This window comes from Protopterus annectens, chromosome 2.part1 (genome assembly GCF_019279795.1).
Source record: "Protopterus annectens isolate FY-2018-M chromosome 2.part1, PAN1.0, whole genome shotgun sequence".
Classification (NCBI taxonomy): domain Eukaryota; kingdom Metazoa; phylum Chordata; order Ceratodontiformes; family Protopteridae; genus Protopterus; species Protopterus annectens.
Window position 1 is genome coordinate 1,252,467,902 of NC_056729.1, and position 15,468 is coordinate 1,252,483,369.

Here is a 15,468-nt window from a genome sequence, read left to right on the forward strand (position 1 = left end):
TCAGAGTACACAATAGCTCCACCACCACCACCTCCTTTCTTGTGTTGATCAAGGCACAGGATGTTGTAACCAGGGGGGGGGGGGTTGTAACCATGTTTCTGAGAGGGTGAGAATGTCAGGGATGTAGAGAGAGATAAGGGCATGTAAAGAAATAACTTTGTTAGCAATGCTTTAAATATTGAGGGGGAGTATTTTAAAGGTTTTGGGGTGTGAGGTTTAGGAGTTTGGATAGGGGTATAAGGGTGCAAGGAGGGAGAATGGTCAGGTAATGTAGTGGAGGTGTTAGAGGGGTGGGCATGGGTACCTGTGGTTGGGTTGGAGGGTGGGCTAGGGTTGGGGTGAATACTGCTGGCCAGTAGAAGACTTGGAAAAGAGGGTTTCTATGCTGTGGTAAAGGGGCTGTAGAAGAGAAGTATGGGTTTAGGTTTTGTGGGGGGAGAGGGAGGGAGGGAGAAGTATTTTAAATGTATGTAAGAGAGTTTGAAAGTGAGTAAACAGTGAGAGAGCTATTGAGAAGTTTATAGAGGTTAGTGGATTGTAGTGACTGAGGGAGATAGTAGGAGATGATTGGGAGTGGTGGCAGTGGGAGTGATAGGAGGTGGAGTATGAAAAAGTGAATAAAAGGAGGGAGTTAAGTAGTATGAGTAACATATTGTATGTTGAGTGAAAGAAATGAAAGTAGTTACGAGACTAATAGGGTGGAGGAGGTAGTTTTGAGTGATTGGATAGCTAGGATTGGCTAGAAAGTAGAAATTGAGTAGTTGTGGGGGTGTGGTTAATTAAAGTGAGTGTATAAGTTTGAGGAAAGTGGGGGTGGGTGAAAACTGGGGTAGGGTAGAGGAGCAGAGTGAGCCCGAATGCAGTGAGGGTGAAAAGATTAGGTTGAACCAGGACTTGGAGAAAGCTGTGAGATGAGAAAAACAATCAACTGTGAACTCAAAGGCAGATTTAGTAGAGCATCAGGGAGGTAGAATATAAAATAAATGCAAAGCTTTGGAAAACTGTATATTTTTGTTACAATAAATGGGAGGAAAAGGGGGGGGGTCCAGTAGTGTGCACAGCAGGATAACTGATGGGAGAACCACAGAGAGAAGATTATATTAGACTTACACTGTTCACAATCTATTGATGAAAGTAGGACTTGCAGTAGCTTTTTACAGGTTTTTACGGGGTTCTGGTATCCATGTTCTTGTATGCAATCAGTTGCTTCAGGTTTTTTTTTTTTTTGTTGGACTTTTGGATGTGGTTAAGGGACTGTAAGGAAAGAGATGTTAATATGAAGCCAGAAAAGGGGGTAGGTGAAGTAAAAAAAAAGAATAAAGTAGGAAAAAGAGACAGACAAGAAATACCACAATCTAAGTAGTTAGCTAAGCAGTACTTAATCAAATATTTTGGTTAAGGAAGAAGCAGTGATAACTAATAAGGCAGTCACCCTGTTCAGTAATATGAAATTCAGTCTATTGTCACCTTAATTTTACAGAATGCAGAGTAATTCATTTCCAGTAAACTTTTCCAGCTCTTTGCTGCTACTTAGTAATGCATGCCAACAGAACTGAGCAACATGGTGGCAGGACATAAAATTAGAGTAAAATCACTCAGTTTCCACACAATACAGTAACAGAATAAGTGCTCAAATAAGCTAAGTAGTAAAATCTAACTAACACATGTTGAAACAACACGCCGATGGACCAAACAACATGGCAGCCGAACACTGATGAGACCACTCAATTCCAGTTTAAAAGCAGTAACAGCAATGTGTTCTAATAAGCTGTTTAACAACATCAGAATTTGGAGAGAAGTAGCAGAATGGCAGTTGGAAATTCATTCTTTTTTGTCATTGGATTATTATTCTGATTTGTTGTTGCCATATATAGACAGTATTTTATTTGGCTGACGTCATTGTGGATGATTCTGCTACTACCCTGAATTGCATAGAGCTAGACAGACTAAGAGGAGCTGTAGCACCATCCCCACATCACAGTAACATGAAGAGAGACGCACTTTGAGTGGTAGACACGTTTTTCCTGTTGCCAGCAGACATTACATCACCCTAAAATGCCCACCAATGAGTGAATCAATTCTTTCAACAGTACTGATTGTTTTATGTCAACCCCTAATCCTCTGCATACATACGTATTTTAATTATTTGTATTGTGGAGCTTGAGGCTGTGGAGGCAAACAATTTAAAGCTCAGTGCTTCAGACAAGGCTGGGATGGACACAGGAGCATAATTTGAACATGCATATCAGGGAATTAAGGCGAATACTTCATTCACTGTAATTAACCAAATTCCATACTTATTTTTCTTTTCCCTTTAATGTCACCAGATGTTATTTTGTGCTCAGGAACACTTCAGTACCTTTTAATGTCATTTCCATTTCGCTCTGCTCCATATCATGAACAGTCCTACCATTTTTGCCTGTTCAGTTCTCACAGTTTAAAAAATGAATCTCCCTCAGTTTGTGTAATTTAAGGTAAACATCATCTTCTATATTTCTTAACTTTAGTCATCACAGTGGTTCCCAAACTTTTTCGAAATTCTGGACAGTTGAATTGAAATGTATGCTTTTGTGATCTTAAAGACCCATGTTATTAATTTGTTCAATTACAATTACATTTTTTGGGATCTTAAATATGCGTGTTATTTATTTTTACCTAACTAACCCTTTTAATTAAAAAAAGTTATTATTTCGCAAAGCATACTTGTTAGAATTTGACGGGAGGGGGCCTTGGGAAAACCTGGATTCAACAAGGGAGCCGAGAATCGAAAAAGTTTGGGAACCACTGGTTTAATGGAATAACTGAGGGTAATACATTACACAAGCATAGCACTTGCCAACTTGTAAAAAAAAAGCTCATCTGAAACTTTGAAGTTTTTAAATGCTTTCTGAGTTGTATTGCATTGGTTACCTTACCTTGCCTTAAATCTTCATGAGCAGTTTAACAAACAAACAAACAAAAAACATAGGGGCAAGTCAACACCACCAACCAGTACAGAATATCTGATTTCAGTAAAAAAAAAAAAAAAAACATTTGCTAGTGCCGAACACATTTGTAGAAGTTCTGAGTCTGCTGACATAACAGCCACAATTACCCCTTCCCCCGAACAACTCCTGTTGAGGTCATCATTTAGAATGCTCCATCAATCACAGAAGCAGTACCAGCTAAAGGATTAAAGGAAAGCTGCATCGGTGCACCAGGTCAATCTGATTTCTTGTGGCTTTCCCCCACTTTTTTCTGAACAGCGTTAATTGGTCAATTGACACCTTTCAAATTGCCAGGGTGACATAAATGGAAAGCATTCAAACTTAGGATGCCCTGCAATAGCTTTCCAATATAATCTCAATCAAGGCATTTTCATGGTGTGATCGGGAAGTGCAAAAATGCATTTCCTTCAGTATTTTTCAGTAATTTTTTTTGTTGAAAGTCGGAAGTGGAATGATACAACATACCAGTGTACCAATCAGCTTACTACTGTGGAAGCTTAAATGTTTTTTTTTCTATATTGGGAATGAACACCAAGTGCTAGATGAGCCAACTATGACTAGGTGTAGAGGTAACTGTAACATCCGTATGTGACACCACTACATACTGCTTGAAGCAACCTCTATATGTACTCTGGCATTATTCCACTTATGCATATGAGACAGGTTCAGGGGATCCACGGATTCCATATTTGTGGGTATATGACCATCATGCCCACTGCCACATAAAGCTAGCCATACAGAGCTGTTGGCCCACTACAGCACTGTGAGCAATGACACTGAGTAGTCCTGTAGTCTACAGGGTATATACTCCAAATGTTGGCTATGCATAGACCCATTAAATACCCATGCATGTACCATTTCCACCTGGTACACTCATGGCATTCATAAATTACAGTGGCTCTGTTCCATTATGTATATCAGTTTACAGTACAGTAGTTGTCCACCATATGCTGCCAGCTGCCTGTCTTAGCATCATTATCCTGTATGCCTTTAGTATGACTCATTGGTGCAGTATACCTGTTAGTTTATATAGTTAGTAACACTAACCATACCCACATGGCCTATCTTTGTCCCTATCCCTGTTCCACATGGCATCATGGTATCAGAATAGTTACTCAGCACTACTATTAAATTTTGTTTATAATAAATATAAAATCCAATAAACATTTATCTGATTTGCTGTGTATTTCTGACCTGCTGTCTTGTCCAAAATGGACGCTAAACTTACTCACTTCAGTGGTATAGAAGGTTTGCATCACAGAAATACCTTTTACGACATAGTTACATGTTGACTTACTCAATTCAGTGGTATAGAATGTTTGCATCAGATAAGTACCTTCTACAACATATTTACATTTTGACACCAGCCTTTCAGCCTCACACAATAACATGCCTGGCATCCAGCTGCAAACTCCAGCAACAGGATTTACTGATTCACTGTGCTTTCTTGGATGAAACTTGAGAGTGCAAACTCTACCTGCAGCTTTCTTTTCACATGATGAATAATGATAATTACTTTTTTCTAGAAAACAGCAGGACATTAAGTTGTCATTCATAGGACACATTGCTTCCCCTTAAAAATTGCATCACTGCAGCTGCACAAGAGTCCTACTGTACTTCATATAAGATTTAAATTCTCCCAAAAAAGAAGACGGAAAGAGAGAGAGAAACAGGTGCTACTAGACAGAAGAAGCTTATAAATGTTTGACTACGTAAGTATATATACCCTCAGCAAAATGGATCTTTATCAAAACCTCAAAAGAGCGAAAGCACTTACATCGCTAACAAATAACCAAAACCACACAATGTCGAACATATGGAACAGCAGTTTTTTTTCCCAGGGAAAAAAAAATCGCTGCTCCAAAAAAAAAAAAAAAAAAATCCAAAGACAAAATAAAGGGGGGAGGGGCTTGGCCCACTACACCCCTTGATGGGGGGGGGGGGGCTGTGCCCCCACCCTTCTACTTAAATATACCAGCTCTGACATTGCACCACAATGGAGGAAATGGCAAAGTCCCAACAATGTCCTAGTGATTTTTTTCTCTGGGGAAAAAAATCACTGTTCCGGCTGTTTGACATTCTGTCGTTTTGCTTATTTGCAGTCAGTGAAAGAGCGTTCACTCTTTTAAACTTTTGACTTCCTAATATAGACCCCAGCAAAACATTTGGAAACCACAGGCTTTCAAATTTTATTATGGAAAACCTGGCTAGGACTAAAATGGCCCCCTTGGGTCATTAGCTTAGTATTCTACAATGATACTATGATAAATATTGCATCATATAGCAGGTAGGAGTCCATAACGAGGCTCCTAAAGAGACTACTGGTATTCAAGAAGATGTTATCTCAAACAAAAAAATGTGGAGAGTTACAGGAACCATTAGTAGAACTGTCAGGGAGAATTTGTCCTTAGTACCATTCCCTTACAGTAATCCTGTAGTACAGTGATTTGTGCTACAATCCATTTTATACAAAATAAATTGCCTTTACATTTAATTAATAGTGCCATCCAATGATTTTCAACCTAATTATTTTTTTAACAGCTTTATTGAATTATCAATTAAGACATAGGCAAACATACCTTTATGTAAAAGAAAACAAATCATGTTAATATCTTCACAGTTGCAAAGATTATACGTCATATACATGCATTTCTACAATTATCATAAATCCAGAATTATATAAACTGCTCAATTCCTGCCTTCACTTAAACCTCACTCCTCCTCGAAAGCATTATTCTGCATGCATTGTTCCCACAATTTCCATTTTTTTCCTATGTAATTTACTCCTTTCCTTTCTAAGGATCCCACATCCAATTATTTTATCACTGTTATAATATTCACTACTTCAAATAAAGTTGATTTAGACACTGATTTCTATTTTCTAATAATTGCCTTTTTCTCAGCCAGCAGAATTAAACTTAACAAGGCCTTACTATTTCTAGACAATTCAGATCCTGTATCCCTGCTCAAAAATCATTTCCTTAGTTACATCCATTATCTCACTCAATATTTTCTGATAGAGTACCCAGTAGGGAATTCTTAAAGTCTGTCAGCTCATTACACTCCCAGAACATATGTTCCTAGTTACCCATTTCTTTTGCATCATACCGCTAACATTTGCCATCTATCTGAGTAAAAATTATTTTGAGTCGGCTTGGGGTATAAATAAATAAATAAATAAATAAATATATATATATATATATATATATATATATATATATATATATATATATATATATATATACAACTTCCAAACAAAAATCACGAATCTTCTAGATTTTGTTGCATATTTGGGAGCCATACAAATATCCTTCCATTGTTTCATTGTGCAGTGCTTATCTAATCTCTCTTCAGAATCTTTTCTAACCTCCTCTGATTGATTCTTGTAGTTATTGTGCACTATTTTATATGCCCTACTACTTATGCCTTTTCTAACAGCAGCTTCTGTTCTAGATTCAACTAAAAACTCTAGCAGAGCAGGTCTTTCAACTAGGATTCACAGATCTCTTTCTCTTTGCCTATACTTTGATATCAATCCCTGATTGGAAATGCAGTACCTAGTCTGCAGTCTATATGTCTTTTTGGACTTTTCCCATTCTATTATCATTCCCTATCTTTGCCAGTTTTCTCTAGTTAATTTCAGCCCCCTCTCAACTAGTCTTTGTACCTCTAATTGCAGTCATTCCTATTAGCAGAATCTCATTTCTAGAATTGGCTTACTTCTTGGAATACAGTCTGTTACTTTATGAATACAATATTCTGTATGGGTGTTGTTATTCTCCTTAAGGATCTGGATCAAAATCCCACTCTGTCCTTATTTCTTGAATTTTGTATTTGCTTCCTCATTATTCCTTTCCTCTTTGAATTATAGCTTTTTGCTTTGTGTTATGCATATGAGCCCTAGCTGTGTTGCTCTAAACTATCCCTTCAGACCAGGTAATCCTAAACCACCCTGTTCTATTGGAAGGATCAACTTATCCCATTTGACTCTTGCCCTCTTCCCCTCCCAGATAAAATTATTAAACTCTATATTACTTACTGTCCACAACTTGATAAAAATATGCCTGACTTGTATATAAAACTAAAGGGACTAAAACATTTTCACTGTTTGTATCTTGCTGTCCCTAACCAATAAACAAGACTTTCCAGTTTTTAAGGTACAAGTTAAATAATAAATTTAATTTACCTTTTGACACAGTCAAGAATGACACTTCAGGATGTGTAAAGTACTGGTTTATTCCATAAGTATCTCTGAGAGACTGCCTGCTAAGATTTTCAGATCAGTCTCAAAAAACAAGAACCATGCTTACATTTATATCTTTTCTTAACAATTTCATGCATGAAAAACTCTGACATTACTTGTGATCCTCGCTTAGAGCTTGACATGAACACTTCACAAATATGCATTGTAAAACACAGACCGCCTGGTCTAAGAATTTATCTTTCAACCTTGGAACATTTAGTGCCAATACACACTGTCGCCTCACAGTAAGATGCTGTCTGGTTCGATGCTCAGCTAGAGCGTCTTCTGCGTGGAGACATGCGTGAATGGGTGTACCTTCGTTGAAGGTTGTGCATCAGGGCTGGTATCTCGGCACGTAAAAATCAACTACCAATCATTAGCAGACTGGAGTTCTGCTGTGGCGACCCCTAATCGGGAAAAGCCGAAAGACACAACAACAACAACAACACACTGTCTCACAGAAATCCTTGCAAAGACTCATTCCCCAGCCTGAGAAGGCTAGAGCATACTGTTAATTAATCTTGTTTCCACTGATACCTGGCACAATTCATTAACTTTTTGAAATTAGACTTGGCAGCATAACATAACATAACATCCCTTAATGCCTTTAGCAGTTACTTGACCTTCAATTTTTGTTAGTACACTATAATTTGCTAATAGAAAGAATACAGTTGTAAGACATTTTTAATATAAAGCTATTACTTATATGAAGCTATATATTGCATAATCATGCATCTGTTTTTCATTTTTCCATTGACATAAACCTATTATAAATATTTTGACTAATTTCTGAAGAAACTACAAGTTAATGTACATTTTGTGAAAAATAAACATGAGACATAATATTTTTCCATAACACAGTTTCGTAGTTTTTGCATTATATGTTGTTTAGCTTCTTCCCACATAGCTTTAGCTGCCACAACAGAATATCCTTTTTACCCATACTCCTTAATACTTAATTTAGTTGTGTACCCATAAATATTTGTATTACTGAACTAGTTCATGTGTGGGTACATTTTATAGCCATAACCTTTGTTTTGTCAGCATTAATTTTTATATCACAAAAAAAACTGAAACTTTCATTTTCTGGTTATATCAGGTACAAAATAATGTCATCTGCAAATAAAGCCAACTTTTCTTGATTATCATACCAATCATATCCTTGAATTTCTGAGTCCCTTTTTTATAGGTTCATAGGTAGGTACTAGGCTATTGGCCCTAGGGTCTATATAAGCCTAGCCAAACGATACCCTGGCTTTTGCCACCCACGAAAATTATTTTCCTGTGCCCCTGTCGAGCAGAGCCACAGAAGTGATCCCCAGGGTGAATTTCCTATCTCCCATCCAATCATCAAGATTTTTCTTGAAGAGTGCTAATGAGGAGCTTTGTTTGATATAGATAGGTAGTTTGTTCCAGAGTATGGGAAATCTCTGGGGCAGGAATCTATCCCTCCAGCATGTTCTGTTTATTGCAGTGACAAGGTTTAGGTCCCTAGAGCATGTAGCTCGGTGGGATTGGGATTTCTTTAAGTGGAGCATGTCCAACAGCTCTGGGTTTGACATAGGTTTGTATGTTAGGCAGAGATCGCCTCTGAGTAGGCGATATGCAACAGAGTAAAACTGGAGTTTTTTGAGACGGTCTGCGTAGGTCATCTGTTTGAGGCTGGTAATCCTCTTTGTGAGGTATTTCTGTGGCCTTTCCAGTTGTTATAGATGTCTTGTAAGGTACATACCAAAAGGGGCATTGTACTCTATAATGGGTCTAATGAGTTATGAGTAGAGGGGAACAATGACCTCTTTTTTCCTGGATGTGAAACCTTTTGTGATGAGGTGTGCCATGTAGAAGGATTTCCTGACTACTGTGGCGATGTGATTATCAAAGGAGAGACTACTGTCCACCTGTGTCCCAAGGTCTCTTATCACACTTTCTGTGTTAAGTAGACTACCGTCTATGTGGCAGTTCATGGGTACATAGTTTTTACCAAAAGGGATGACAATGCACTTTTTGGCATTGAGCTTGGGGCTATGGCTTTGACACCAGGCATCTGTCTCAATGACATGTCCACATCGTTAGGAGTTTTGATTATGGCTCCTAGTTTGCGGTCATCTGCAAAATTTGTTAGCCAAAGACCTTCTGTGTTAGCTTGTACTTCAGAGAAGTAGATACCAAACAGGAGAGGGCATAGGACTGAACCCTGTGGTACTCCACTTGTCATTGGTCTGAAGTTGGATTTAGAGTCTGCTACTTTCACAGTGTGGGCTCTATCAGTGAGCCAGTTGGCAACCCATCTTGTGACATACGGATTTATACCTAGTTTAGTGAGTTTATCTATAATTCCAGAGTGGGGGATGGTGTTGAAAGCCTTGGTGAGATCTAGATAGGCTGTGTGAAACACCTTACCCTCGTCTACATCTTTGGTGAGTGCTTCAAAGAAATCTATCAGGTTTAGGAGACATGATCTGCATTTTACAAACCCGAACTGGGTAGAGTCAAGAGTTTGGAGATTACCAATGTCATTGTTTATAAATTCCATGATGATACATTCCATGGCCTTGCAGACCAGGCTCATCAGGCTAATGTGGCAGTAGTTCCCGGGGTCTGTGGTGGCTCCCCCTTTGTGGAGTGGGATAATCATTGCTGTGCACCATTCAGTGGGCACAAAGCCTGAGGTGAGGCTATGATTGAACATGGTACTTTGGTGGGGTGCCAGTTTGTTCTTTAGTTCATGTAGAATGCAGCCTGGGATGTTGTAAAGTCCCATGGATGCTGTGCTCTTGGCTTTGGAGAGTGTGTTTTTTACCTGTGCAGCCGTGATTACAGGAACTTTGCATTCTTCCGGTATAGAGATGGGCCCTTTAGGGAATGAGAGAGGGGTAAAGTTAGCACTGAACCTATCTGCCAGGATGTTGGCAATATCAGTTGGTTCTGTATATTTAGTACCATTGTGCTGTAATTCAGAGCAGATCCGAGTGTTGCCATTGAGATTCGTGACATAACTATAGAATGCTTTGTGGTTGTCTTTAGAATCAGTGGCGATTTTGTTTTCGTAACGAGCTTTGGAGGATTTTATTAGGGATCTCAGCTTCTTACTGAGGCTGACCACAGAGTCCCTCCAATCATGGGATTTTTACTCTTTTTTGCAACAGTTTCTTTCTTCCTTCCATTGTAGAGTTTGTTAATGGCAGGGGACCACCAAATTGGATTCCTTTTTTTGGAGGATAGCATCTTGGTTCTGTTAGGGATTGCACGATCCATGCACTCGTGTAAGTGCTTATAAATTGCAGTTGTATAGGATTCAGCAGTCGTACCTCTATTGTCTGTCAGCATGGGTGTCGTGAAGTTTACCACTTCTGTATTAAGAAGCATGAAGTTGGCTTTGGAAACATTTTTTTATGATGGTTTCCCTAATTGGGGGTGGGGGTGGGAAGAGGATGTCTAGGGTGATTTTCTTGTGGTCGGATCTGACCAACAAGGAATTGATCTCTGGTGTGGAACACCGGTTGCCCATGTTGGTAATGACCAGGTCTAGGATATTGCTGCCTCTGGTGAGGGTGTGGATAAGTTGACCAAAAGCGTTGGAATTTATGAATTCCAGAAAACGTTGAGCACAAGAGTTGGTACATGAGTAGTTTTCCCAGTTAATGGTGGGGTAGTTGAAATTGCCCATTATTAGGGTGTTAGGTTGTATCCTAATATTTTCCAGTGTATCAAGAAATGAGGAGTGGGAATCCTGGGGCATGGTGGGGGATCTGTAGCAAGCTACAATTTGGATTGCGGTCTTGCCCAGAGTTAGTTGCACCTGGATAATCTCGGATACATTATGCTGAGCAACTAGCCTGGAGGTGTGGATATCAAACCACAAACGAAAAAACTGTTGAACCAAAAGAGCGTAACAACGAACAAGAACACTATGAGAGACTACTTCGTAAAATAAACAGACGTTTAATGACTCCAAATTAATGTTGCGCTAAATCAAATATTTAGCCTTCCTCAGACAAACAGCAGAACAGGAAATGACATTTCTTAAAATATATGTATAGAACCAATTGGGATAAAGTGCATTTAGTAATTAGTTGTAACTAAGGTTACCTTAAAGTAGTATAATCCATTGCAAACATAAGCCTTGAATAAAGGTAAAGATAGAGTGCCTCTATAGGCATTGCAGAACAGCAGTAATACTTTGTTGCAAGTAGCTCCATTCATCAAAATATTTACACAGATGTTAAACTCTATAATTACTGGGTTATTTAATCATACAACTTGCTTCATACTTATGTGATATATTAAAATGTTATAAAACAGTGAATGATAAACTAAAAATATTTGTGTATATTTTAAATTGTTACCAAAATATTTCCACAATTTGGAACATTATTTCCACATTTAAACATTAAAATACTGATTAGTTTTGCCAGCAGAATTCTATACAATAATCATAAAATAATACAATTTTACATTAGTGCATTCTGTTAGGGAATAATTGATGTTGGGTCCATTTCATATCCAAATGTAGAGACCTTCCTATATGTGTTATCTGTTATCGATAACCATTTTAATACATTTTATTGATAGGTTGTCGTTGATGCCAGGTAATAAATGTGCTGTTCGTACCTGCCACATCAATTCATCTATCTCTAACCTAATTTGCCAGGGCCACCCATTGGATCTGGCATTCTTTGTTGAGTATAACAAAGTTGAAGGAATGCCCTGTATTGCTAATAATATGCTTAGCTAGGGCATTGTTCACATCCCTTCTGCTAATAGCATAAATGTGTTCGTGTATTCTGGTCTTGAATCTCGCTCTGTCTTGCCAATGTAGAAGCTTCACATTGGCTACACAGGCAGCATATACAGATTTTGATTCACAGTTGTAATGCTTGCTTATTTTATATGTCCTATCTTTAATGTTGAACTGAGTGCCCACTCTAATAAATTTGCATTCTGCAGGCACCACATTTGTACATTCCTTTGGGGCTGAAATGAACTTTTGGTGCCCTTTCAAAATGGCTTTAAGGTTTGGCCTCTCCTGTATGTTATGTTGGGTTTTAAGCCTAATGCTGTAGACAAAGTACTGTCATGATTAATTCGTCCCAATTCTTATACAGGATCTCCTAATTTTTGAAAATCTAGCGAAAGTGTGTAAAGACACATTATAATTAGTGTTACTTCTATCTCTAGTTGGCAGACTAACGAATTAGTGCCAATTCTTCTTCCCAGTTTTGTTATTAAAGGGAATAAAATGGCCTGACTTCCGTTTATTTACTACTTCCACTATGATGTTGTCAATCAAAGTAAGTGGACCACTTACTTTGATTGACAACATCATAGTGGAAGTAGTAAATAAACGGAAGTCAGGCCATTTTATTCCCCTTCTTAATAACAAAACTGGGAAGAAGAATTGGCACTAATTCGTTAGTCTGCCAACTAGAGATAGAAGTAAGGACACTAATTATAATGTGTCTTTTTACACACTTTCTCGCTAGATTTTCAAAAATTAGGAGATCCTGTATAAGAATTGGGACGTAATTAATCATGACAGTACTTTGTCTACAGCATTAGGCGAAAAACCCAACATAACATACAGGAGAGGCCAAAACCTTAAAGCCATTTTGGAAAGGGCACCAAAAAAGTTCATTTCTCAGCCCAAAGGAATGTACAAATGTGGTGCCTGTGCAGAATGCAAATTTATTAGAGTGGGCACTCAGTTCAACATTAAAGATAGGACATATAAAATAAGCAAGCATTACAACTGTGAATCAAAATCTGTAGATATGTTGCTGTGTAGCCAATGTGAAGCTTTCTACATTGGCAAGACAGAGCGAGATTCAAGACCAGAATACACTAACACATTTATGCTATTAGCAGAAGGATGTGAACAATGCCCTAGCTAAGCATATTATTAGCAATACAGGGCATTCCTTCAACTTTGTTATACTCCAACAAAGAATGCCAGATCCAATGGGTGGCCCCTGGCAAATTAGGTTAGAGATAGATGAATTGATGTGGCAGGTACGAACTAGAGCACATTTATTACCTGGCATCAACGACAACCTATCAATAAAATGTATTAAAATGGTTATCGTATAACAGATAACACATATAGGGAAGGTCTCTTACATTTGGATATGAAATGGACCCAACATCAATTATTCCCTAACAGAATGCACTAATGTAAAATTGTATTATTTTATGATTATTGTATAGGAATTCTGGGCAAAACTAATCAGTATTTTTAATGTTTAAATGTGGAAATAATGTTCCAAATTGTGGAAATATTTTTGGTAACAATTTAAAATATACACAAATATTTTTTAGTTTATCATTCACTGTTTTTATAACATTTTTAATATATCACATAAGTATGAAGCAAGTTGTATGATTAAATAACCCAGTAATTATAGAGTTTAACATCTGTGTAAATATTTTGATGAATGGAGCTACTTGCAACAAAGTATTACTTGCTGTTCCGTTGCAATGCCTATAGAGGCACTCTATCTTTACCTTTATTCAAGGCTTATGTTTGCAATGGATTATACTACTTTAAGGTAACCTTAGTTACAACTAATTACTAAATGCACTTTATCCCAATTGGTTCTATACATATATTTTAAGAAATGTCATTTCCTGTTCTGCTGTTTGTCTGAGGAAGGCTAAATATTTGATTTAGCCGAAAGCGCTAACATTAATTTGGAGTCATTAAACGTCTGTTTATTTTACGAAGTAGTCTCTCATAGTGTTCTTGTTCGTTGTTACGCTCTGGAGGTGTGGATATCCTTAATGAATATGGACACGCCTCCACCTTTAGTGCTTCGGTCCAGGTTAGGTGGCCGAAAGGTGTGGTATGAATTATAGCCTGGTTATGCAGGGGTGCTCTCTGGAGCCTTGAACCAAGTCTCTGTCACTGCACATGCCAATGGCAGTAAATATAATGTAAATAACAAAGGGGAAAGAGGACACCCCTGCATGGATCTTCTGTTCAGACTCAACTTATCAGAGAAGAACCCTCCCACTTTAATCTTTGCCTCTGATCCCTCGTATATCCTCTTAATTAACCTTATTATTGTATTGGGGAATGCAAATGCTTCCACTGCCCAACTTATAAGATTCCAGCTTACTTTATCAAATGCTTTCTCTTCATCAAGACCTATCAGCTACAGCAATATTTTCTTACATTCTTTTTCCCTTTGGATCATCATTGTTCCATTAATGTTATCAAATGTTTGCTTCCCCTTCATAAAACCACATTGATCCATATCTATTAATTTTGGCAATACCTTTGCCATTCTTTTCACTAGTACAGACATAAACACTTTATAATCATGGTTTAAATTGAAATGAGCCAACATGACGTTGGATCTGATGGGTCTCTATTGTCTTTGGCAATTACAGCCATCACAGCTTTCATCCAGGATGTTGGTATCTTCTCCTCCTTTTAAAATTTTGTTAAACCAAACCTTGCAGATCTTTATAACTTTCTTCCCACCTGGTTTCCAGACTTCCACTGGTATACCACCTATTCCTGCAGACATTCTTGCAGATTGATTATATGTCACCATTTTTATCTCATCTCATCCTATTGTAACTGATAATTTTTGAGCATTATCTATCTCTAACCTTGGCATACTTAAGTATTCCATAAATATTTCCATTTGTAATTTTTCTTGATGTCCACATTCCTCTGCTTTAAATAAAGTTTCACAACATTTCTAAAATATATCTAATACCTCTGTAGGATCTCTGGTTATTTTTCTTGTTATTGACTTCCTAAGTTTAGAAACAACCCTTTCTACTTTCTTTTGCCTGGGTTGTTATGCTAAAAGTTTTTGTGTTCAGGAGATATTATCAAAAACAGTTGCTTAACTGCAATATTTCTAGACTCATGCATATTATCCACACATTGCCTTATTTTCTGCTTTGTACTTTGCAATTGCACCTCTTCTTGTTCTTTCAGATTCCCCTTATTCTGCAATACTTTAACCTTTGTTAGCCCCTATAAATAATTCTTGTTACTTCTTAACCATATCTCTTTTTCTTTTAATTCTATCCTATTTTTTAAACTCCACTTTCATTTTATCCCACTCACTAGCTATAACTTTGAAGACATTTCTATCTTTCCTAATAGTTCTTGAATAACTTTCACTACCCAGTCCTTAAATTGCTCTGTTTTTAACAGGTAGGTTGAGAAGTGCCATTGTCTAATTTTATCTTCATTACCCTGCATTTTATCTTAGTTGTTAC